Source organism: Furipterus horrens, unplaced genomic scaffold (genome assembly GCF_987537825.1).
Source record: "Furipterus horrens unplaced genomic scaffold, mFurHor1.1.pri manual_scaffold_6, whole genome shotgun sequence".
Classification (NCBI taxonomy): Eukaryota; Metazoa; Chordata; class Mammalia; order Chiroptera; family Furipteridae; genus Furipterus; species Furipterus horrens.
Window position 1 is genome coordinate 109,678,631 of NW_028327176.1, and position 13,487 is coordinate 109,692,117.

The 13,487-nt window shown below is 36.6% G+C and overlaps 1 long non-coding RNA gene across 1 annotated transcript in view; it reads right to left on the reverse strand.

Annotated features, from left to right (window-relative positions):
• Positions 1–12,810, reverse strand: part of LOC150007224 (uncharacterized) — a 76,485-nt gene extending 63,675 nt beyond the window's left edge. The window contains exons 1-2 of the long non-coding RNA XR_016511796.1: positions 12,685–12,810; positions 11,501–11,545 (exon numbers count right to left, since the gene is read on the reverse strand). This is a non-coding gene — a long non-coding RNA (uncharacterized LOC150007224). The remainder of the gene's footprint in view (positions 1–11,500; positions 11,546–12,684) is intronic.
• Between the last annotated feature and the right edge of the window lie 677 nt (positions 12,811–13,487).

Here is a 13,487-nt window from a genome sequence, read left to right on the forward strand (position 1 = left end):
TAATGATGAATTTATGTGTGTGCTGTTAAATATATAGGTATAGCTATAGTTTGAAATGAATATATACATCAACCAGGGTGAATATCAGTACACTGTATTCAAGAGGGTTTTAAAAAACACCAGGATTATTACCTCTCTTAACAAGAAATTCAACCATAGGGCCAGCTTTAGATCTTAGTTGTCATGACTTTGGCTCTGCCTCCCTGGCATTTTCTCTGCCCTCCTCTGTGAGTAAACCTTGTTTTCAAACTAACAGCTTGATGGTGTTAGCAGTTATGGGCATAATATCCAGACACAGCAATATCTAGAGAAAGAAAATCTATTTCTGTGAGTCTTAAAAGCGAGGTAGAGAGGCTCCTCTCCTCTCCTCCCTTCCCTTGCCATACTCTTTCTTTCTCTCTCTTTCTCCACAATCAATCAATCAACAAAAATAAAATAAAATAAATAAACCAGCTCCAGACAGGCGAATCTGACTGTCATGACTGGCTTCATCCAAACAGGCTTCAACTCCTTGGTTGGTAGTGGCACCACTCTCTGATGAATCCCATAGATCCATGGAAAAGGGTAGATAATAGGATGACATTGTAGTTGTTTTTGGAAGGAGGAGGAAAAGGTGAGGAGATGGATGCTGGGTAGGCAACCAATAGTGTCTGCTACACAATATGTTAAAGTTATATATTTAAAATTATTTTTCTTATTCATGGAGGTCAGAAGATCTAGGTCATATAGGTAGTGTGGAAAGATGAAATGTAGTATCACATAGTGATTTAGAATATAGAGTGTTAGGATTATTAGCAAATGATATCACTAGTAAGCCAGTTCACACTGGTATGAAATAATGAAGAAAGTTTCTCTGCTGTGTAGGTAAAAATCATATCTGATTATAAGGTAGAGGGATAACAAAAGACTCCCTAAGAAAGCATGACTGTCAGGAATGACACACATATTCTTCACTTGCAGACATAGTTAATTGATCACAGAATACTCATTGAGGGTGGAAAAGGTTTGGAGTCCTTTCCAGAGAGCTCCTGACTACCAGCTGTAATTAATACTCCAAAGAAAGCCTATTTACTATTATGATATAGACATATTATAGAACTAATTTTTTTTGTACTAAGAGAAGAACTGGTTTATATGAAGCAGAATACAAGAATTTCAGTGTAATTTCAAATTAAAGATATAGACCAAAAGCAGAGGAAATGGAAATATGAGTAGTAGTTTTAAGAAATCATGTTTGTTTGTTTGGTTTTTTTTGGTATAAATGGCCTTTGAATTAGTCCTTGCAGTATGCAGGGGTTTTATGGATCAATGGGTGAAAAAAGGAACAGAAAGAGGACATGGGTCAGAGCATTAGCAACGACAGGTAGACACTAGGATCAATGCTGTTAAAATATTGAGATGAAAATGTGCGTGTCCCCAATCTTCTTTTCTCTGTGCCCTCGTTCTCCACCTTGTGGCACTTTATCCTCATTCTGTTTGCTGTCAACCAAATCACTCTGTCAGCAAAAGATCTGACAAACTAATTTGTGAGAAACAGCACATGACTGATAAAGCTCAATGAGAAATCCTTCTCTGAGCTATTTTGAATATTTGTTAGAAGCAAAGCCTTAAGCCAAAGGTGTGACGTTAATAAGGTATAATTTCATAAGCTTAGTGAAACAGGTGTAAGGCAAGGGCAAGAGGTGTTTCAGGAACAGAGCCCTCTCCCAAGCCTGAAATCATACCATAAAGGGAAATACTGAATAATGATAAAAAGAGAGATATTTTGGGTAAAGACAAATTTATTCTGCTCACAGTGCCCAATGCTTTAAAAATGGGCTTCTTGAGATATAATTGATATACCATACAATGCAACCATTTAAAGTATACATTTAAATGGTTTTTGTTATAGTCACAGAGATCTGCAACCATCACCACTATCCAATCTTAGAACATTTTCATTATCCCAAAAAGAAATCCTGTACCCATTAGCAGTCATTTCCTGTTCTTCCTCCCTTCAGCCCCTGGCAACCATTAATCTACTTTGTCTCTATAGATTTTCCTGTTCTTATCATTTTATACAAAAGGAATCATACAATATGTGATCATTTGTGACTGGCTTCTTTCACTTAGTGTAATGTTTTTAAGGTTTAACCATGTTGTAGCAGCTATCCATACTTCATTCCTTTTTATTATTAATTATTCCATTGCATGGATAGTCTACATTTTGTTTATCCATTTATCAGTTAGTAGACATGTGGGTTGCTTCCAGTTTTTGGTTATTTTGAATCATGCAGCTGTGAATATTTGTGTACAATTTTTATGTGGATCCATATTTTCATTTCTCTTAGGTATATACCTACAAGTGAAATTCCTGGATCCTACGGTAACTCGATGCTTATTAACATTTTGAGTAACTGCCAGACTGTTTCCACAGCAGCTACACAATTTTAAATTCCCATCAGCAATGCATGAGGGTTCAGTTTATTCCACATCTTCAGCAACAGTTGTTTTTCTATGTCTTTTTTAATATGGCCATGTTGTAGATATAAAGTGGTATTTCATTGTGGTTTTGATTTATACTTCCCTGATGGTTTCCCCAACACTTTTTGAACACTCTTCCTTTAGCCACAATACAGACATGGTTCATTGTTTTCTGTCAAGTGAAATTTCTTCTGTTTTCCTTTCCTAGCTAACCAACAATAGAGATTAACACAATAGGTGGCAGCTTCCCTTTAAACAATTCCGATCCTGTTTCTGATTTGGATGGATGATACTCAAGATATATTCCAGTCAAGAGCAGGAGTAGTGTCCAAAAATGCAAATCTAATTTTGTGTGTAAGAGCAGATAGCAATGATTAGAAACTGAAAGTCACAGCTCTGTTCCACATGTCACTTCAACCTTAGTATATTGCTAAATGGTCCTTTGCTGCAATTTGAAATTGTGGGAGAGCAGTGACTATCCTAAAACTCTTCTAGGAACTAAGAAAGATGAATAGTCTACTACAATACATTTCCTTAGATGTTGAGAACATTAGTAGAGTTTCAGCATTGCAGAAAATCTTCATGTTGCTTTCATTTCTCTCCAGTCAGAAGGAACTCAGCTGAAAAATGATACCAGAGTCCCTAGTTGGGGAGAGTCTCTGTTTCCTGACGTTTGCTTGGCTGACTTCATTGTGCCATTATCCCTGAAGTGTTTGCAGAGGCCAGCTGCTCCCAAGGACTTTAGGCAAGTCTTTATCATGTCAATTAACTTTGAGGAATTTCATCTTTGTTTTTTTGTTGTTGTTGGTTTTATATATAATATGTATTCGTCGGCAGCCGTCCGTCTCGAGAGACGATGGTGTAGCTTCTTAAGAGTCTATCTGCACCGCCGAGAATGGCTGTGCAGTCCGACTCGGGAGTGACACGGTATCTGTCTCCTCCCGTGTTGAATCGACATCTTGCGATGACGCTGGAGTGTCCTCTCCAGTGAAGCTGAAGCTACAGAGCCTGGGCAGGGTGATATGGAGGGTCTGCTGTTGCCCATGCAGCAGACCCCCCCTCTCTTCGCAGCTGAAGGGTCCAAGGGAAAGACGGAGTCAATACAGCTTGGCTTCAGGTGCGCCGCAGGAGTTGCCGGTGTTGACTACAACGTCAAACCGCCTTAGGGACTCCGGCTCCGGATTTTCTGTCGGGGTTTACTCCCTTAGCCTTTCCCCTGAAGAGGTATGCCGCAAGGCAGCGGAGGTTTTTTGGAGTCAGAGTTTTCCTTCTCTGATGTGCCCTGACTGGAAGATCGAACCAGCGACACTTAGCTCACAGGCCGACGCTCAATCCACTGAGCCAAACCAGCCAGGGGCATAATATGTATTATGCTTATAATTATATTATAATCTTAATAGCTATTCAACAAATATTAAGCTCCAGGCAAGAATCTTTATTTATTTTCACTGAATATAACCTAATCTTTGAGAACAATGCCTGGTACATTGTAAGTACTCATAACTATTTGTTTATTGGATAAATGCATGAATAGAGTGCTTCTTATACCTGATACATAAAAAATGCTCAGTAAATATTAGCTATTATTTTAAAGTTTTATGTTAAACACTTCATAACAAATACTTCACTTAATTTTCTTATCAACTAAGAAAGATAAATATTATTATTATTCTCTTACCAACGAAGAAAGATAAATATGTTAAAAGATGAAGAAAGGAGGCTCTTAGAAAGTTAAGTAATATACTCAAGGTCACACACAAGACCGTAGATGGCAGAGCTGTAGCTGGAACCCAGCCATGCTCGTCTCCTAAACTTGTGCGCTTCTTCACAATGCTCCTCTGCCTTAACTATTGAAGAATAAACCATCAAAGTTCTGTGCTCTTTCATCATAGCCTTGTAGCCCAGAACTGCCAGATGTTACAATTTAAACAGAGGAGGATGTTGTTGTGTATGAGTCACCTCTCCTTGCTTTGCAGCCCACAGCCCACAGTCCTTTGAAGGGTAGAGGACAGGTATTCAGGGAATAGAAAAAGGAAACTTCAGAATGCTTGAATTTCATATGAAAAATTGTAAGTTAGTGTTATCGATCCACCCCATGTGTAGCAACTGGTAAGGGATTTGTTTTAACTTCTTTTTCTGACTTTTGGAAGTTTTGCTACACTGTAGTCACAGACTAGAGAGGCTGCTTAAACTCAACCTAATCATTCTGATGTGTTACTTTAAGTATTTATAATAATAATACCTTCTAATAATAATAACTATTATCAAGGGGTAAAAATAAGAAACTTATTATGGTGGCTTTTTCCCAGAGGAAAAAACAAACACTTTTCCTGAGAGTCAAGAAAAACATAAAAAACAAAAATCAGTGCTGACTTGTAATTTAGTTTCTTGGAGTTACTTCTATGCTAAAAAGTCTTACTGACTAATTATAGTCAAGGAAAATATGTGAGAGTGCAGATTTGAAGAAATTAGGCCAGACATTTAAAAAATATATGAGGCTACTGGCAAATGAGGTTTTTAATAAAAAATTGAGAACAGTTTCTGCCACAAATGATGATCTGTCTGGAAGTATGATTGGAAATTTGTGGGTTAGGATACGATTTTTAAAAAAGATAAAAATGTTAAGGACATTCTGCATTGCCAGATCTACTCAGTATTCTTTGACTGTGTTCCTCAGCTTCACAGACACCCAAGGTGAACTTACAGTGAGTGCCACATGGCTGAAGAAAGGCAGAGTACTTAATTAGCAAGATTTTTAAAAGTAAAGCTAAGGTGATATTTTACTAAGCTCATTTCTTTATCTCAGTTCATTTCCTGTTTGGTTTTTCAAACTGAAAGTATGACAGTGGTACACATTCTTCTGGGGCTGCCAGGCTTCCATTCCTTTTATTATTGTTGTTATTATTTTTAAAGTTGTTGGGACGTGACTGAGTTTGGCATGCAGCCTGAGCCTGTCACTGTAGCTTATATATTCCTGGCCATGGGCATTGGTTTAGAAATAGGTATGTGACCCAATTTGGGCCCAAGGAATCAAGGCCCGGGACTTCTGCTCAATTTGTTGGGTGAGAAAAGCCCTTCTATTTTGCTTTGGTTGAGAAAAGAAGAATGTAAGTCTGAGGTTGCTGGCAGCCATTTTCCCTTCTCTACTGTCACCTTCAAAGGAGCAGCTTCCTACGAGTGGAAACAATACAGAGGGAAGCAGAGCCAGGACTGAGACTGGGTCTTGGTGATGTGGATTCAGCTCTTAGATCCAGCTTTATTTAAAGTCATTCTTGCCATTTGACTCTGAAGTTCTGTGAGCCAATAAATGTCCCCACCCCACCTTTTTAAAAAACTGATTTGACTTTTATATTCTGTACTTCACAACCAAAACATCCTAATTGATCTGATGTGATAACCTTAATTTAATCGATCCATACAACCTTCCCAGCCAAAGACTGATGCACATACTAACACACTAAGGCTATTTACAATGGACTTTATAGCACAATCCTGGTCATTTGTAAAAGGTATATCTTTTACTGTTAGGAGTCTAATTAGATTAATTTAGAAAAATGATAAAGTGCCTTGGTAATAGTATCCTGAAGTAGCTTTATTTTGTATAAGGTTTCACTTAGTGGAAAAATTAAATAAGAGTACCATATTTATTTTAAGTCTCAGACTAAATCCGGATCTCCTTATGGCCTGTCTTAGGGTCTGTCTTAGCCTTGTAGATAGTATTATGGAGTTAATTTTTATGTGCCTCTTAAATTCATATGTTAAAATCTTAACCCCCAATATGATGGTATTAGGAAGTAGAGCCTTTGGGAGGTGATTAGGTTATGAGGGTGGAGCCCTCATGAATAGGATTAGTGCACTTATAAAAGAGATCATTAGCATTTAAATGGCAGCTGTTAATATCCTGTACCTAGAATTACAGTATCTTCATTTATCTGTGTAAACACAGAGTTTTTGTGCCAGAATTGTAAACATTAAGATTCCTAACACAAGTTCTCAACTTTTTTTTCAAGAAGAGGAGTCTTTTGTTTTACACTATAACCAGGAAGAGATGAGTATTCTTAGAGAGTTCACTCCCTTTTAATAAGGAACACATTTTTCTTTTCCTCTATTATTTAAAATGTCTGTGTTAACAGTAACATGGTCTGCTAGAACTTGAAGTTATGAACTTCCCAAATGATTGTGTTCCCATACTTTACTCCTGGTACTTCTTAGTTTTTCATATATTTAATCAAATGACAGCATATATCCTTTCTTTGTGAGTAAGGTTTTTTTAAATGACCATTTTTTTTCCACTTAATATTTTGAATCTAAAATTTGACTTTGTCTGAAATAAATATGCTGCCTCTGTGGCTTTTTGTTTTTGTTTGTAGTTGATGTATTTCCCATAAGGTTTTTACTTGTAACTCATTTTAATCATTGTGATTCTGTTGTTTCTTTTGTAAGCAGTATATAGTGTCATTATCATTCAATTGATAAATTTATACTGTTCACATATATGATATGAAGTGTTTGAACTGTTGTTATCTTATTTTATGACTTATCTTTCCTTGTCATGATTACTTTCTAATTTTTGTCACTTGTTCCATAGATGGCCCATATTTATTTGCTTTTTTTTCTCCTCCAACAATTGGGAGGCACATGCGAGGTTCACTTTGTTTTTAAAAACATCTTTCCATCTACATTTTAAACCTTCAGTAAGAATTAAAGAGCATCTTTTTGATATCCCTATATGTCACTTTTATTTTTGACCCATTACTAAATTCTTGAACTTGATTAGTTTTATCTTGGGTAGTAGGTCGTAGGTCGGCAGCCGTCCGTCTCGAGAGACAATGGTGTAGCTTCTTAAGGGTCTATCTGCACCGCCGAGAATGGCTGTGCAGTCCAACTCGGGAGTGACACGGTATCTGTCTCCTCCCGTGTTGAATCGACATCTTGCGATGACGCTGGAGTGTCCTCTCCAGTGAAGCTGAAGCTACAGAGACTGGGCAGGGTGATATGGAGGGTCTGCTGTTGCCCATGCAGCAGACCCCCCCTCTCTTCGCAGCTGAAGGGTCCAAGGGAAAGACGGAGTCAATACAGCTTGGCTTCAGGTGCGCCGCAGGAGTTGCCGGTGTTGACTACAACGTCAAACCGCCTTAGGGACTCCGGCTCCGGATTTTCTGTCGGGGTTTACTCCCTTAGCCTTTCCCTTGAAGAGGTATGCCGCAAGGCAGCGGAGGTTTTTTGGAGTCAGAGTTTTCCTTCTCTGATGTGCCCTGACTGGAAGATCGAACCAGCGACACTTAGCTCGCAGGCCGACGCTCAATCCACTGAGCCAAACCAGCCAGGGCATTAGGTCGTAGGAGTGGTTAAATTAATACTTATGTTAATATTTTTTGTAATGTTTTTGATATTTTTATTCCATTTTATGGTCATGTTTGTAATCATTTTGTATAGTTAATCATTATTTGCTTTCAGTGCTCACCACTAGTCCTTTTATGCAACAACATTGTTTAAAATACTGTTTTTAATTTTGATGCCATTCTTACTTGACTGACTACCTTTGGAGGTTTAGGTTAACTTAACTTCCCATTCCTTTTCCTCTCCAAATTTTTAATAATTCATAACAGATATGGAGAGCCAAGAGTGATTAATAATGCCTAAAGTACATGGCCCTATGGTTGTGTTGGTCAGAGTCATCTGCAGACAGTTCAGTGGAGAGAAATGAATCCATTCCTGTTAGCTTTAAGCAGAAAAAATCATAAGGTATCAAATAGTTTATAAAATAATCAGAAAGGCTTAAGAAATAGACTGTGTCTAGAGTAACCTAAAAGAGTGACTCTCAGGCCACAGTCAAGAACCAGGCCATCTAGGGATTTTCTCCCTCTCATATTATCAGGAAGCATTCAGCTCCAGAGTGGTCCTGTCAAGCAAGGCCATGATCTGGAAACTGCTTCTATGGCTGTTGGCTACACAACTATGTCCCACCTGTTATAAAATGTGCCAGGAAAATGGATGGCCCATGGCCTGCCTTTTGACAGCCATGAAGCTTTGGACTGACTGCTAATGCTGCCCCAAAACCATGGGCCTACACGACTGTGCTCATCAGCAGAAATAGCAGCAGCAGCTGGAGAAGGAGACTTCTGCAACACAAATTCTTTTCCAAATCCCCTGTGAGTATATTTGATTGGTACAACCTAAATCATACCTAGAAACTCTAGGTGCAAAAAAGCCTATGAATTGAATTGTTTAGTTTCTCAGTCCCTGCTATGCAAGAATATTCTTTAGGAGATAGAATGGGTGTCCAAAGCCAAATCTCTCCTCTGACACAGTAGCTGAGAGAGCTGAGGATGTATCACCTAGAAATGAATCTCTATTCAGTCAAATGCAGAAATGTACTGCATTTTCCCAAGCCTCCAGGCTCTGTATTGCTGGTCTACCACTTGAGGCCAGGAAGAAGAGGGCATGTTCCACACAGCAGGCCACTACAGCAGTCAGAGAGGAGAATCAGAGAGAGTGAGTGAACCCATTTCTGGCTTTGAGTCACAGTGACTATCCCAGGAATGAGCACTAATGAAGGGCAGGCTCTCTTCACTTAGATCAGCCATGGCTCCCTGCTTGGAGTGGAGAGAGGCATGCAAGGCACTCTCTACCCCAGCCTTCCCAAGAAGGTAGACATTGAGCTGAACAGGAATATGGCTCCTGTACTTTGAGAGGGGAATGTGAAAAGTGAAGGAAAAGGGTTTCACCAACATAACTGCCCTTGATCTTTAAAAAATTGTATAAATTGGTATATTTTCAGAACATATAAATCCCCTCTGTGGTTGAAAATGTCTTTCTACTATCTTCACATGTGATTGACAGATTGGCAGGGTTACAATCTTGGGTTATATATAGTCCCTTTTCCCTAAAAATATGATTGTGTTGTCATTAAGTATTGCAAAGGAAAAAAAAAAATCAGGCTAGATAGCCTAACATTTCTTGGTAGAGAAACCAGTTTGCTTGCTGTTTCTACCTCAAGTTTTATGGATTCTGTTAACTGAGCACTTTAATGAAATGTATAGACTTTTAGTATGTTGTTTGAAATTTACTTGGAACATAGTTGGACACTAATACTAAGTTATACAATTTTTTATCAGCTTAGATAGGTTTTCTTCAGTTTTATCTCTAATTATTGTTTCTGTGGTTAGCCTGTTGGATAGACAGACATGGAACATTTCTGTCATTACATAAAGTTTTATTGGATAGTGCTATTTTAGACAACATGTCTTTAAATCTACATTAGCTGACGAACTATTGATAAAATACTATCTGTTTTTAATGCAGTGCATTTGTGGGGGAGTATTTAAAGGTATCTAAGATTATGGACTCTTGGTTTTAGCTGGATTCCTTTTTAAAATAACCTCTTTATTTTAAAATAAATAAAATATTTATTTTAGAATAGTTAAAAATTTATAAAACATGTTGCAAAAGTAGTATACAGACTTCTCATATAACCCTCTTTCAGAAATTTTCAGTGAAGTCAATAGGTAAGAGAATCAGTATTTACCCAGTTAGATCATTTACAATTAAACTGATTATTAATGTAGTTGTATTAGTATCTATCATGCTTGTTATTGTTTTCTTGCATTTTTCTCTTCATCCCTCCCCTGTTTTCTGTCTTCTCTGGTTTTAATTGAACATTTTATGTGATTTCATTTTATCTCCTTTCTTTTAGTGGTTGCCTTACTATTTATAATGCACATTTTAAAACAAATCTAAATCAATCTTTAAATGACACCGTACCACTTCATATGTAATAGTTATTTTATAATTGTGTATTCTCAATTCCTCTGCTCTAGTGGCATTGCCATCATTCACTTCACTTTTCCATATGTCATAATCAATAATCATTCAATGCACTGTTACTATTCTTGCTTTGAAGAAAATCTTTTAGATCAATTAAGAGTAAGAAAAAAATAGAAGATTTTATTTTATTTTTATTCATTTTTTCTCTGACATACTTTCTTTCTTTATGTTGATCCTGACATGTCATTTTCTTTCTGCATGAATAACTTCTTTTAACATTTCTTGCAGGGCTGGTTTGCTTGTGATGAATTCTTCTTTTTGTCTGAGAGAGTCTTTATGTCTCCTTTACCTTTGAAGGATAATTATCTGGACATAGAATTTTAAGTTTTCAATCAACATTTTAATTCATTTTACTTTTTTACAGTTTGATTTTATGGAATTTCTAGTTTAGCTATCAGTAGGAAGGGAGAAAGTCATTAAATAGCCAGCTAGGTAGAATGATGACACTCTTTGGAAAAGAGAAAAGAATTAGGTAAAAGTTAGGATGATGTATCAAATATTACTGAAGGGGGTTTTTATAGAGGACACTGATTTTTGTTAACCCAGTTCTTAGGCTTTGTTTATGCATTAAGTTGTTAGCCTTCTTCAGAATACAGTCACTTAGGCCAATAGAATCATCAGGGGTAGAGAGTTTATGGATCCTAACAGAGATTCCATGGCACAAATACAGGGTAGGGGTGGATAGTCAAAGTCTTCCTTCTGTTTCTGGTATTTATTTACTTAACTTTTTTGGAAATAAGTTACTAATTACACATAAAAGAAAATAACAGTGACTTTAGCTTTAGCAAAGATTGCTTAAAATAACACAAAATACACAAAGTACAGAAGAAAAATATCAATAAATTGGACTTTATCAAATTTAAACAATTGCTCTTCAAAAGATACCATTGAAAAGTGAAAATGCAAGCTATAGACTGGGAGAAAATATTTGCAAAACATGTCTGACAATATGACATAATATTCATTGTGTGATGTAAGTGGTAAATCTATAAAAATCACATATTACTCCTACAACCTAATTGATAGGACAGAAAATAACCCAACTAAAAGATGCATAAAATATTTGAATAGATATTCCCCTGAAGATGATATGCAGATGGAAAATGAATACTTGCTAACCATCATTTGTCATAGGGAAATGCAAATTAATCACAATGAGATAGTGCAGTACTCATACTAGAATGGCTAAAATTTAAAAGGCTGACCATACCATGTGTTGACAAGAATTTGGAAGAACTGGAACTTCAGTGAAGCCCTAAAAAGAAAAAAAAATTAGATAAATACAATTAAAAGTAAATGAATAAAATAGACATATATCTGATATATCAGATGCTCAGCATTAATCCATCAGAGAAATGCAAACTAAAACCAAAATGAAATATAACTTCACACTCACTAGGATGCCTATTACAAAAAAAAAAAAAAAAAAAAAGACAGAAGTCTTAGTGAGGATGTGGAAAAATTTGAACCTTTGGAACTCTTGTACATTTCTGGTAAGAAAGTAAAATGGTGCAACACTCTGAAAAACAGTATGGTGGTTCCTTAGTAAATTAAATACAAAATTATCATATGATCTAGCAATTCCACTTGTGGGAGATACACAAAAAAATTGAAAGCAGAGACTTGAACAGATGTTTGTACAACAGTGTTTATGAGAGCATGATTCACAGTAGCCAAAATGTGAAAACAACCCGAATGTAATAAAATGGAATGGATAAACAGAATATTTATCATTTGTTTATAGATATACATTGGAATATTATTTAGCCTTAAAAAGGAATGAAATTCTGATATATGCTGCTGAAAGGATTAAACTTGAGGACATTAAGTGAAATAAGCCAAACACAAAAGGACAAATATTGTGTGATTCCACCTATATGAGGTGGCTAGAACAGTCAAAATCATAGAAAAAGTAAGTAGAATATTGGTTAACAGGGGTTGGGGAGGAGAGATATGGGGAGATATTGTTTAATGGGTACAGAATTTCATTTTGGGAGGATGAAAAATTTCTGGAGGTGAATAGTAGCGACGATTGCACAACAATGTGAATGAACCTGCTGGCAGTCAACTCTACACTAAAAAAGGAGAAATGATAAATTTTATGTTTACTTTATCACAATAAAATTTTAAAAAATCTGATATATCAAGTAGGATTTCTAAGGGCCAGGCAAAATTATTATTTTTTGTGTCTAACCTGAATGAATTTTGTAGGAATTAGAAGATGCCCTAGGAGGAAAAAAGCAGCATTCTTTTAGGGAAAGAATTTTCTGAAAGGCTGGCTCAGAGAGACATTTGTTGAGGAGGTGAGCACAAACCCCTTTAGGTATTATTTTAGGCTAAAGGCATTGTGTGCTAAAGAAGGAGAGGGAGATTCTTGTTGAAATGAAGGCTTACCTAACAGTTCATCCTGCTAGTCTGGGTCCACTTTAAAACAGCAAATTCTTTTGTTCTGGCCTGGTACATAACTGGGTTTCTGATCCCTTGGCCTGCAGATGGCTTCATTCACTCTGTTCTTCTGGAGTCTTGTTTTCCCTAGTTGTCATGCTATGATGACAGGATCTGCTCCCCTACAAGTTTATAGTGTCATTTGAAGATGGGCTAAAATTAAATAAGCCTGTAAATTGCCTTGAGTTCCTCAGAGACTAAGTGGTGATATTCCTGTCAGCTGCTCAGCCCATGTGAGTATAGCGTCAGTCACTGGAGTCCCACTGCTTTTTACAACATAGTGTGTCAAGACAACAGCAACACATAACGCAGATGGTATTAACCAGGGGTTGTGGCTAAAAGGCTTTTTCATTTAATTATCCCTCATCTGTACAATATTTTAAAAAAGAATTATCTTAAAAGCAACATACAAATGAAAGAAAATACAGTTAAGATGCCATAGCTAAGATAGTCTTGAAAGTATTCATGATTTTCTTCTATTTTCTTGCATCATTTCATTACTTTAAAATAAACCAGATTTCTTGAGCATTTTGCTAATTATTACTGAAGGATAAAACATGATTTTAATTGGTTAATCTCAATATAGGAGAGAAAAAGAACATTTCTTAATATTCTCTTAAATTCAGTAGGTGGGGCCTGTGAATTAAACTGACAAGAGACAAATTAACAGCAGAAAAGTTTGTTATGCATGCACACAGGAGCTTCACAGAAAAGAAGTGAAAACTCCAAAGAAGTGATTAGGCCCAGGGGCT